The sequence below is a fragment of the Galendromus occidentalis genome, unplaced genomic scaffold (genome assembly GCF_000255335.2).
Source record: "Galendromus occidentalis unplaced genomic scaffold, Mocc_1.1 scf7180000077471, whole genome shotgun sequence".
Lineage (NCBI taxonomy): Eukaryota > Metazoa > Arthropoda > Arachnida > Mesostigmata > Phytoseiidae > Galendromus > Galendromus occidentalis.
Window position 1 is genome coordinate 25,186 of NW_003805459.1, and position 11,683 is coordinate 36,868.

Below are 11,683 nucleotides of genomic sequence, written 5' to 3' on the forward strand. Positions count from 1 at the left end.
GGCTGACTATTAGGAGAACCGAAGAAAGATTCGGAATGATATCGAGGCCGGATCGCATACTGCCATCGAATATTAGCTCCTCGTCGGCGTCGCTGAGAGACGGATTCTGCTTTTACTCGCTGTATACCGCTGAGACTCGGACAGCGAAGAGTTCGCGAGAGACGATGTTGGAATCACAAAGTCTCCGAGTCTTGGAAGGAAGCGGGTGTTACCAATCGCCGTGCCATCGACTTAGTCCTGGCGACCTCCTAATAATAAGGAGATTTTTCAGCGATTGGTTACAGTGACCATCAAGTGACGGACAGGCTCTGCATGTTCTATTCTCGAACTCGCTCAGCCTCGGCGTCGAGTCAGGGGCTTCGCTGTCTCGATATCTCTCAAGCGTCGGAACCCATATCCCTGATGTAGATGATCGGTACTCTCGGCTCAAACTGGCCCCTCGGAGCCAGGAGCATCTTTTACGTTGAGCTGCAGAGAGAAAGAGGCGATGACTTTATCTTGGATGTGGAGTCGTTGGAGTCCTCATGTGAAGGGGCTGTCGGGATTCCCAAGCTCATCATGTCCGGCTCTGCACCGTTCAAGAACCGCGTCAGCGGCGCGGCGTATTCTGCTCCGATTGGGTGGACCCCTTGCCGGAAATGACGTAAGGTTCATCACGGAACCGAGTGAGAGATCCAGGACATCAGCAAACTGGTGAATAGTTTTGCAAGAAGACTCTACCCTTGTTCTACATCGAGATTTCCTTCTCCGTCAGATTCTCTGTCGGTAGTAGACGTCCTAGTAGTCGGGGCCGAAAGAACGGAGGAATGGCGTTCTTCTGAAACGATTGAACGGTATAGTCCAGCATACGTTCCTGGGGAAAGGCGTTCTCCTGGAACGATGGAACGATGTGCTCGAGCATTGAGCATCCTTTCCTGAGGAACGCCGTTCTTTTGGAACGGTGCATCGGTGTGCTGCAGCGCTCGATCCAGAGGAACGGTTCTCGCCCGGAAGGACGGAACCTCATTCTCGAGCAAACGTCGTTCCTGAGGAGCGGCGAGGAAACGCTACGAAGAAGTCACACGCAGGAGTTGTATGGATGCCGAGCTGATTGGTGGTGATTGTTGGATAATTCGCGACACGATAGATATTTGGATGTGGAGATGCATGTATTTATCTGCTCACGGAACTGGCGGGCTCAACTGAAGAATTAGGATCTCATTCAGGAAAGCTTAAGCATGGGGTCTGACTTAACGCATCGCATGACAGCGAGACAGCGCGATTGGTCGAGCGCAACGGGTGGTCGAGTTGTCAGGGCGTCCGCCACTTCTCGTGCAAACGTGCTTTTCAAAAACTGAAGTCGCTCTCAAATCATGAATGACGTGGCTCGCGCGAGAGGTGGCGTGGCTTCAATCCCTGCTACCGGTGCTTCCTGACAGAACTTCCCAGCGGGTCGAATGACCGATGGTCAGGGTCATTGTGGATGTCGATGCAGATCCTGCAACCGAAAGCTGCGAGGGACCCACTCAAAAATGCAAGTGCTCGGAAAAGGCGCACCTTTTATTAAACTAGGCTAGCTTATCCTTCGAGAGGATTTACTCCCGTGAATTGCGCGGTTATTTGGATAGTTGCCATGTTCTCGAAAGCCTATATATAGATTTCCACTTCTCGCTCTGTTTTCATCATACTCAGAGCTGGAAGCCCGGGAATTTCCCGGAGCGAAATGGCGTAATTGAGATTCGGCATTCGAATCTATTGGTATCCTCGAGGCTCGAGGCTGATCCCTACTTAAGTTGGGAGATCGATTCGCCCGATGATGACGAAGTTTGAATCGCAGCTCGCAGCAGCGATCCTTCGCCCCTTGCCACATAATCGCTCGCTCGAGAATGGACGATTCTCCAAAAATCTCTGTCTCAGCTCATCCGGAAGTCGAAGGCCCGCCGTTCGATGAAGAAACGATCATTTCAGGTAAACCTATACTTTGTTTGTCCCTTGCCAATTATAAGGATAACTAACTATCGACGAGTAATAGGCACAGCTTCAGAGGGTTTCGCCGGACTTCGATAATCAAGCGCGCGGCGGCCGAGTGCTTAGCGCCGCGACGCTATCGTCGGGTGGTTCTAAGTTCGATCCCGGAGCAGGCCGATAAATCTCGTTGGGGAACTGAGTTCCTCGAATAGGGAGTGAGGATTGAGTTCGGGTCGAGATTCCGGAGTCTGTATGAAGTGATAGTCATAGCTGACTTGCAGGCGGATATTCTACTAGTACTGAGTGTGACGCGGACGGGCTAGATGTCGGACAGTACCTGCCTGACGACATATTAGACGGCTCCGATCCGTCCGTATTTTCTCTCTCCAGTAAGTTGTCTTCTATGTATGATCTTCCTTGACAGTCCATGAACTGAGTTCATCAGTCCGTATGCCGCGACACGATGGATAGTCTCCCTTTCAAGAGTGATTACGTTCCTTCAGACGCTGAAGTCAAGAGTCGATTCACGTTATGTCCGAATGCCACGAGAGGCAGAGAGAAAGCAAGTTGCAACCGTTGTGGGAAGACGGTTTCGGCTTCTAATTCGAGTGTAACGACTATGCGGAAGCATCTCCGAAAACACGAGAGACTGGATTCTGAATCCGATCGCGATCCTTCACGGCGACCGTCTGTGATCGATTTGACTTCCAAAGTCAAAACATGGATCACTGCAGCCCTGGTGGCAGTCCTCAATATTCCGTTCGTGGCTTTTTCGCACCCCATCATGAGAATCCTCTACTGGCTTGCGAATCTCGGAACAATCAATGCGGACATTGCCAGCCGAAGCGTAGACGCCGAGTACGGGAGCGCCGTAGAGCTCATTCGAGATGACCTAAGGGAGCTCAAGAAAAAAGGAGCCATACTTTCACTGGTCGCGGACGAGTGGACCTGGCAGAGGAAACGTTTCGTTGGCGTCACTCTCCGCGCCAGCATGCTCGTACCCTCCGTTCAGTCGAAAACGGTGGATCTGCTGCTCCGTTTCCGCGAGCACGCGAACGCGGAGAGTCTGCTCGAGGCGATTCGCGATGCTCTGGAGACATTTGATCTCAATCTCACCGACATATCGAGCTTCACCTCCGACGCGGCTCAGTCAATGATAAAGGTCGGCAAACTTATGGCCCTCGAGCTGGGGGACCGACCTTTCTACCACCAAACTTGTTATGCCCATGGCATACACTTGGCTGTTAGAGCGACACTCCGGGGGAGAAATCAGACCGGCAGAGGTCATGCGAGACAATCTACGCCGCTTCAGGGGGCTCTCGACGCCGGACTCGAAGGAAGTACCTCAGCTCCCGATGGAGAAATGTGCGATTCCGATGAGCTGGGCACTCAAATAGAGATTGTTGACGATGGACATTGGGGGGTCATCTCGAAGATCAGGACCCTTGTTCTAGATTTCTCAAAGAGCCCGCTGAAGTCCGATCTTCTTGAGGACACTTGCCGTGATAACATCTTGAAGTCTCTGAAGTTACTCCCGGATATCGCTATTCGGTGGAACAGTACCCTCAAGATGTTGGAACGCTTTCTCGAGATGGAGTCGGGTCTTCGTGCATACTACGAACAATCTAGAGAAGATTTTCCGCTCTCAAGAGGAGAGATAGAATCAATTCGTGCCATTATTCCCGCCTTAAAAATCGCGGAGGTAGCCACCGAGCGACTCTCTCGGGATGAGAGCACCTTACTCGACTCCGAAGCCATATTAGAGGTGATACTAATCGAGAATATCCTTCTGTTCATCGACAGATTGATTTCGTCGAGCGTTCCCGTATCAATACGTATATACAATGTGCAGTTTCCGCTTTCCAGTATATGTTCTTCAGTCTTGATCGGCTGGCCGGACGGCATGAATTCGTCGAGGATCTCCGCAGGAATTTGGTGGATTACATCGCGAAGCGACGTGGCATCGCTTCGCGATGCGCGATGTTCCTCAAATCCCGGCAGACATTGACTGCCCTTGACCACCGCCTACAGCAAGGGGGTGCGGCGAGCAGGATAGAGCAAGAGATCGCGGCGTTCTTCCAAGCCGATGCCTCCTCGGATGGGATGGACGAGCACTTGGAGGCCGATACCAATGCGACGCAGTCTGAAGTCACTTTCGAGGCTTTCTCGAAACAATTCTTCAACACTTCAGGCAGGACACAGCTCGGTCATCGGGGTCCTAGGGAGAAAGCCGAATACTTGATGAAGAACATCGATATACTAGGGGATGCAGCCTTCCCATTGAAAATGACATCGGTTTTGAACACGATCTCGCCGACCAGCGTCATTGTCGAAAGGCAGTTTAGCAAAGCTCGGAACTGCCGCACCTTTCGACAAGAAAGGCTCGACGACAATCGATTCTGCCGGAAGCTATTGTTGCGTGGTTTCTACTCCAATTCCAAACCCTGGGAAACGTTTATGCAGGAGTACGGGATGACTCAAAAGAGCGCACCAAAAGAACTCAGGCGGGAAATACCGTCAAGTCTTCGCAATCCAGGCATTCCGAGGTACCTCCCCCTCGAGGCATTCCCCTGAGGAAGCGACGCAGTATTCGTTATATGAGGAATTAGACACTAGAATAGAAGTTCATGGAACATATCGATGAATAATTGATAGGTATAATTTTCCATGGATTCCATTGTTCTCAGAATCACTCCCCAGACGTAAATTTTTTTGTTCTTGCAGGGTTTCGCATGTTCACGAAGATTGTCCGCGTCCGCAAGATAAACGATTGCGGAAACTCTAGGCTTGGCAGAAGCAGCCTCAGAGTCTCAGAGAGCTTCGGATCCTTTAAAGCTTGTTGTCTCTTATGGCTCACTTTTCATGAGAAATACATGAGATGCCCTGTCGGCGAAACATGCAAAACCAGATTTCTCGACCTGTAGGATCGAAATGAAGTTCTTAGATGAGCTCCACAAAGCGGTTCCGGTAGCATTGGCCGGGACAAGACGAAAGAGATATCGGCTCTCGGATTTCCGTTTCGAACTTAGTCGTCAGATGATTCTAATGCGCTCCTCCCGCAAAATGGCGATGTCGAATTTTCGATGCGAGATGCGTCATGCTGTGCTCATGCTCAATCAACATACCTACCGAGAACTAATCTTCCCCGAATCTAAGAACGAACCGCACTGTTTCGGAAGCTCGAATTTCCTCCGAGAGACTCATTCGCTGAAGCTCACAAGGAAGTTACTAGCTCACGGTCTGCCATAGGAAGATCTTCAGCACGATGGCGTCTGCCTTCCGGATGGATTGAGACGGCAGATGTCGAATCCAGCGATGGCAACAAGCATCGATCACCCTAAAGTCCCGCGTATAAGGGACCTTAAATTTCTCCTTTTTCAACTTCGTGAAATATTTTGAAGATATTTATGCTCGATATTCATCATTCATTGAAAACCCGGCTGGCTTCGTTATCCTCGCGGGGGAGAATGCGACCAAAGTTTCAACTTCATAGTAGGCACAAACTTCGTTGTTCAAGAATTTTGAGGTCCCTCATACGAGACGTCCCTTATTGGCGGGACGTAATCTCACATTGGAAGATCAATGGGATTCATAGTTCATTGTTCATTTCATGATGATTTTCTCTGAGGAGCGTCGTCGCGTCGAATTGTCGAATCGTTTAGCCTCGGCTTCGGCCGTGGACACTCATCGTGATCCACAAAAACGATGAGAATCACGAGGAAATCTCAGACGCCGAGAATGCTAAGACCCGCGAGCTGCGAGGGAGCGGAATATCTCCCTATTCTGAGTCTCGTATATTTGAGAATGAAGAGCGTCGAAGGCTCTGAGCTTCCAGTGATCCGCTCGTTCCTCACGCCCGGATCGTCCACGATCAGCGTGATGGGCTGAGCCGATTGTAATCGATCCCGACTCATGTCAGCTTCTCAATACAACAGTTGCCCGTAACGATTTCCCTAGCTTTCCTCGCCGTTCCCCAAGGAGATTGGGTTGAGTATGTCACTCCGACGCTCCATGAGAACGCTCTTCTTTGGGGAGGTAGTCTCCAGCATACCGTTCCATCGTTCCGAAAGAAAGCCGTACCCAGGGAACGTATGCTTTGGTATATCGTTCCATCGTTCCAGAAGAACGCCGCTTCTCGGGAAAGTACTGCCAAGCATACACGGTCCGGCGGTCCAGGAGACCGCCGGTCCACCGTCCTTTCGTTCCGGGCTGCTCGGACGTCTAGTCGGTAGATTGCCTAGTTTTGCGACCTTCGATCGGGAAGTCTCACTTGTCGTTGACTACACCAATGTACTTCTTTCAAATTGCGTAATAGGACTCGCGATTTGTATATCTCTGCCTGTCATCCGATGGCCATCGGACTACCGGAAATTGTCCGCTGCGGAATGGTGACGGCACAGCCTCGCAACGCCTCGATTATACGAGAGGAATGGGATTGCCCGGAAATATCACTTGTATATACAATTTGAATGCCGGTATTGATCAACTTCCGCGGAACCTGTAACACTGTCGTCGCGATTCTCCTACATTTTGATCACGAGGTGCTTCAGAAACTCACGGCGCGCTGTCAGTCTTTTTCCCTTTACAGGGGGAGTCGTTGAGCATTACATTAGATTTCTCGTTCCAGATATGTCTCGAGCAGCCCCCGTTTCGGCCCTTTATCTGAGCGACAAAATCGGGTTTAGGAATGGGAGAAGTTCGACGAGGCGATGACGTAATGCAAGAAATCAATAGCGGATCGAAGCTACACGTTAGAGACCTGGAGACACTTCGGTTTTAGGAGCTCCCGAAGACTTCGAACTCCGGGGAAGATGGCAAAACATGCACGCGTGCATGGGGATGTCAAAGAGTCAGCGAGTACTCCGGCATACCCATTCACAAGCTCAAGACCCCTCTCGATCGGGCGCTGAGCGCACATCGAGTTCGGATGTTCCAAAGGATCTTCGCCACCCGCCCAACTAATTGCTGCGGAATATCCATTTTCGCTCGTGCAGCGAATTGAGCTCGATCTTCCCGGCGCGTACCATTCTGATGGGCCCGTGGGAAAATGAAGCGATTCGAGACGACGAACCTCGCCGAGTCGCGGGAAAAAGCGGATACTCTCGCAAACCGCGTGCTTGATCCGGTTTCCCGCGGGCGCTCGTGGGGCGCTCCGTCATCCGAGACCTCGTCCGCTCGAACTCGCAGCGAATTTTCGAGCTTGTATATCCGGATGTTCACGTTGATGTTCACGTTCGGTCTCGACCGTGGATTCTCATCGCTCAGAATCATGACGGATGCATCCAGATTCCAGATATTTTATTTCAGATCTTCCTCCACGCTCCACTCCGAGCAAGGAAAAGAAATTCTACGAGCTATTCTTGATGAGGGCCAAATCAGTTGCTCGGGCTTAGCGAGTGGGTTGAACGACGTGAACTCGATTATCGTCGTATCATTTCCTCCAGATCCTGATTCTCTCCAAAGGGCACAAAGGAGCCTTGTAAGATCTCTTGACAGCCGAAACCGTCGATTCGAAGCCTGCCTTTCTCCTAAATGCTCCCTTCGGAGTCGTCAATTATCTCTACGTGGCGCACAGAATCAGAACCTACTCTATTCGGCTTGTGATGTAGCGAATGGATACTTGTGGAGAATTCTCATGGCCTTCAAGTGAGCTATCTTCAGCTTTCAAACGCTCTACACTCACGTCTAAGCAGCGTGCTGTCCTTGTTGGATCACCAGACCGAGAACAATATGCGCTCGATTATCGAACTAAGAATTAAAGACACCCTTCGAGTGGTGAAGTTTCTTATCGGAAGCCTCCTTCATAGGTTCAGCCTTGAAACATTTCCGTCTGTCATCTGCTCGGCCGAAAGGATATTCTGCGAATCCATCGTGGACCTAGACGTGTTTTCGATATCAGTGGCCTCTTCGTCGCTAGTGCTCGCTCTCAAAGCGCACCCGGGTTCGAGTCTCGTTCCATCCTGTATGGCCCGTCAACTCCCGAGAACGACGTCGAGCGGATCAGATGCTTCGGAGCTCAGAGATGCCTTGATTCCCACAAGGGCATGGGACTGCCGAAAATGCCTTGAGGTTCCACCATAGAAACGCCGGTTTTAGTCTCCTGCTCCACGCCCCGGCATGTCATCTAGCCTGATGAGATCAGCTTTATCCTGCGTGCGTGATAGCTTGTTGAAGCGAGAGGAAAGACGTTTTTGAAGAGACTGATGGCTAGGGAGATCAGTCATTTCGCCATGAATGCCTATGGTTGCCTTTTTTGACGATTTCCGATTGAATAAACCAATATTGTTTTTTTCTTGCCCGAGGTGCCTTTTTGAGCCAGTGATACGCTGAATCCCACGAATTTCCAGGGAATGCTGGGTCTGCAAACCCAATGGGCGAGGGATTGGGGTTGGAAAACCCACGCTTTAGGATTCTATTCCGCTTCCAATGGTCCACCTGGAGGCGGAATTTTTTTTCGATAGTGTGAAATGCCTCCATCCGACCGGCGTAGAATATCGATGATGCTCCGAGTTTTCTCGTGAATCCCCTCTATAGAATCCTCCCTATAGAATGAAAGCGCAAGTACTCCGTTTGTGAGCCGTTTCTCGGCTCTTTGTCCCCACCAATACCGGCGCACATGTGATTTGGCGGTTGCAGAATGATCCCCCGGTGTGCAAGTTGATGTGTTTTCTCTCATCCTATATTCGCCGCCCAGGGATTGTCGAAAAACCCTTCTACTCAACCTCGAAGCTAATGTGATACTATGTGGTAATAAGGTCGCTGTACTTCGATTGTGTTTCGAAAGGCATGGATTTGGTTCTGTAGGGCGCATATCGTTCAAACGAGCCTGGTGATCGCGGCCTCCGACCGTGCTCGAAACTAATGTGATACTATGTGGTAATAAGGTCGCTGTACTTCGATTGTGTTTCGAAAGGCATGGATTTGGTTCTGTAGGGCGCATATCGTTCAAACGAGCCTGGTGATCGCGGCCTCCGACCGTGCTCGACGTCTGGTTACACATGAAAGGCCCGGACGAACAATTGGGTGCGGCGTTTTCCTTGCCTGTAATACCTAGTTCGAGGCCTGTTCGCAGAATTTTTGGTGCGTTCCCGCCTAACTTAGCATTTCTAGGCCCTGAAGTTCCAAGCTGTTCAAGATAAGAGGTGATCCACTTTCGTCACCCTGTTCATATTACAGCATTTACTACGAATGAGTTCCGGACTAAGTAACTTCACACCCATCCGAGCTCATCGAGATCCATCCAAGCTTTAGACACCAATGCGCTATCTAGTACCCACATCGATTGATGAGGAAACCTACATCCACCCGTCGGCGTCGCTCATCATGCCCTAAGCATGGGAGTACCCCGCAGAATATATCTGGCAGTTATGGGGCCTCGCGGAAGTTTCTGGCAGTCTCGAGGAATATGCACACGCAATGATCAAAAGTTTTCGCCAACATTCGCAGCTTCTTCCCAACGTTCCCTCGGATCCTGGAGTTTTCTGTGTCGGAGTCGATAAAGCGCGAAATCGTCACCGAGGGAGGACCTCCCAGCTCGTAGAACAAGACTCGCCATTTCTCTCGACACGTCGCTTTGGGTCTGCGTGTCATCACCGGAGGACATATAGAACGAAGTTTTCTTGTCTGAGAGATTTCCGAGGAGGCGCCACATATGTGCAAACTGTGCGCCTCAGCCTAGCTTAGCACCCGAAAATTTACAAAATAATTGCAAACTATGTTTCTCGCGCTGAGGAAGCTCGACACGAATGTTGTCAGGCGGAGCAATGTCAGCGTCGAGCCGCAAAGCTCGTTAATCTCCCTAATCATCCCTCGCATCGTCCTCTTAATTCGGATTATCTCGTCAAGGTTCTTCTCTTGCACCTGCGCGCACACTCTGTCCAAAACACGAGCCTATTCAGTGCACCGGGCGTTGACGAGCTGGAGATAACTCGAAGTGGAAGCGCCGAATTCAACCGGGCAATCAAGGGGATCATCTCCAACGATACGAGACAGGTCTCAGCCGTCGTGGATTCTTCCGGAGGGCGGGGAACCGACGCGGTCTGGGATGGAAAATCAAGCCGCTCCAGTTCGCAAGCTTAGTACAGCCCCTTACAGCCTCGCTGTCCATCTCGTCCTAAAAGAGTTTTCTCCTCGTGATAAGGATCTGCATACCTATTGCTTGCTACAACGGGAAACTCAGAATTTCGCCAAAATCCCTGAGACTGGCAGCTCTGCTGCCCCCAAAATAAGATAATGAAGAGACAGTCGGCGCTAGATTCAGTCAACACGCTGGGAAGCTTGAACTTTGCTTAACATGGCGAACAGCTCGAGAGGGTTCAACATTGCGCTACCGACGGTCGGGTAAAAGATTCACGAAACCAATGCTATCCCTACACCGAGCACCGACTGTACTGGGGATCATCATCATCACAGAACAAACAAAGATCTCTCACGCAAAGCCGGTATATAGCGCAGACGAGACCGTCGAAGCAGTAATGGGTTCAGGAGAGTCGCCATAGAAATCATAGGGGTGTCCAAGTCTCTCGGGGTGACACCAAGGTGCACCAGCACAATCATTGACTCGTATATATTATACATACATCGAGACTCAATGGTCGATTATTCCATCTCAGCAGCTGGTCATAATCATCAGATACCGCTTCTTCCCGGTCGCGTCGGCGTCGTCGCGAAGCGGCGCCCTTCGTCATGGTTTTCTCTTCACCTGATAGGCCTCCACGGCCTCTTGAAGATCCGCTATGGTTTTATAATCGAATTGAACGATGATTGCGGTCATGGTGAAACAAGTTATGAAGTAAGAGAACAGCGTTGGAACATCCACGTGGAAACCTCCTGTCATTTGAAGAGAATCCCAGCCTCGCTTGAATTTCAGGACCTTCCTGAGCTCATCGATATCTTCCGTACCAGCATACGTCATCTTCTTGCGGTAAAGGGTTTTCTCCGTTTCATCAATGAGGGTCGAGAGTTCCGATGCGCGGATGCAGATCGACGTGAGGTATGCCAAATACAAGGTTTGGATCGCGATATTGTTCGCGAGGAACAAATAATCGACCTGCTTGTGGAACACGCTCTCAGCGGTGAAGGCGATTCCGAGAGTTGTCTTCAGCGAGAGTATGGTCAACTCTGCTCCACAATGCTCATTAATGAGACTCGTGGTCTGACGCATCTCTTGTTTTCGAATTCGCACTTCCTCCGCATCGAGACCCTGCGGTCCATCGCAGTGCATCACTCGCTGAAGGATATCTCGCTGGATCCGACAAAGACTCGACACGAGCTGATTATACAGAATCATGAAAGCGAACAATGCGACATAGACCGGCAGACAAGTCACTCGGAGCGCTAACTCGAGCGGTTCCATGATGCGATAAAAGGAAGAAACCGCGTACGCGACGAGGAATGCGAGTACGAGGAAAAAATTCATGAAGAAAGATATCTCATTGCGGATATACTTGCTGGCAAGGTTGTGCAAGTTCACGTCATGATAGGATTTCAAAATGCGGAAAGCTACACCTATCGACAGGATATGGTTCCCTATCACAGCCAGCTGCCCACAGCTCGGCCTGGATCTAGACATCAAAATCATGATCGCCGTCGATGCTCGGAATATCGAGTAGAAAAACAGAAACACTCTGAGGACTATCTGAAGTGATCGGACGGTCCGCGTCCTGACCAGAGGAGTGCGGGAGTCCATACCGTACACCAAAAAGAGAACATGGAAGACATAGTCTTTGATTCCCTT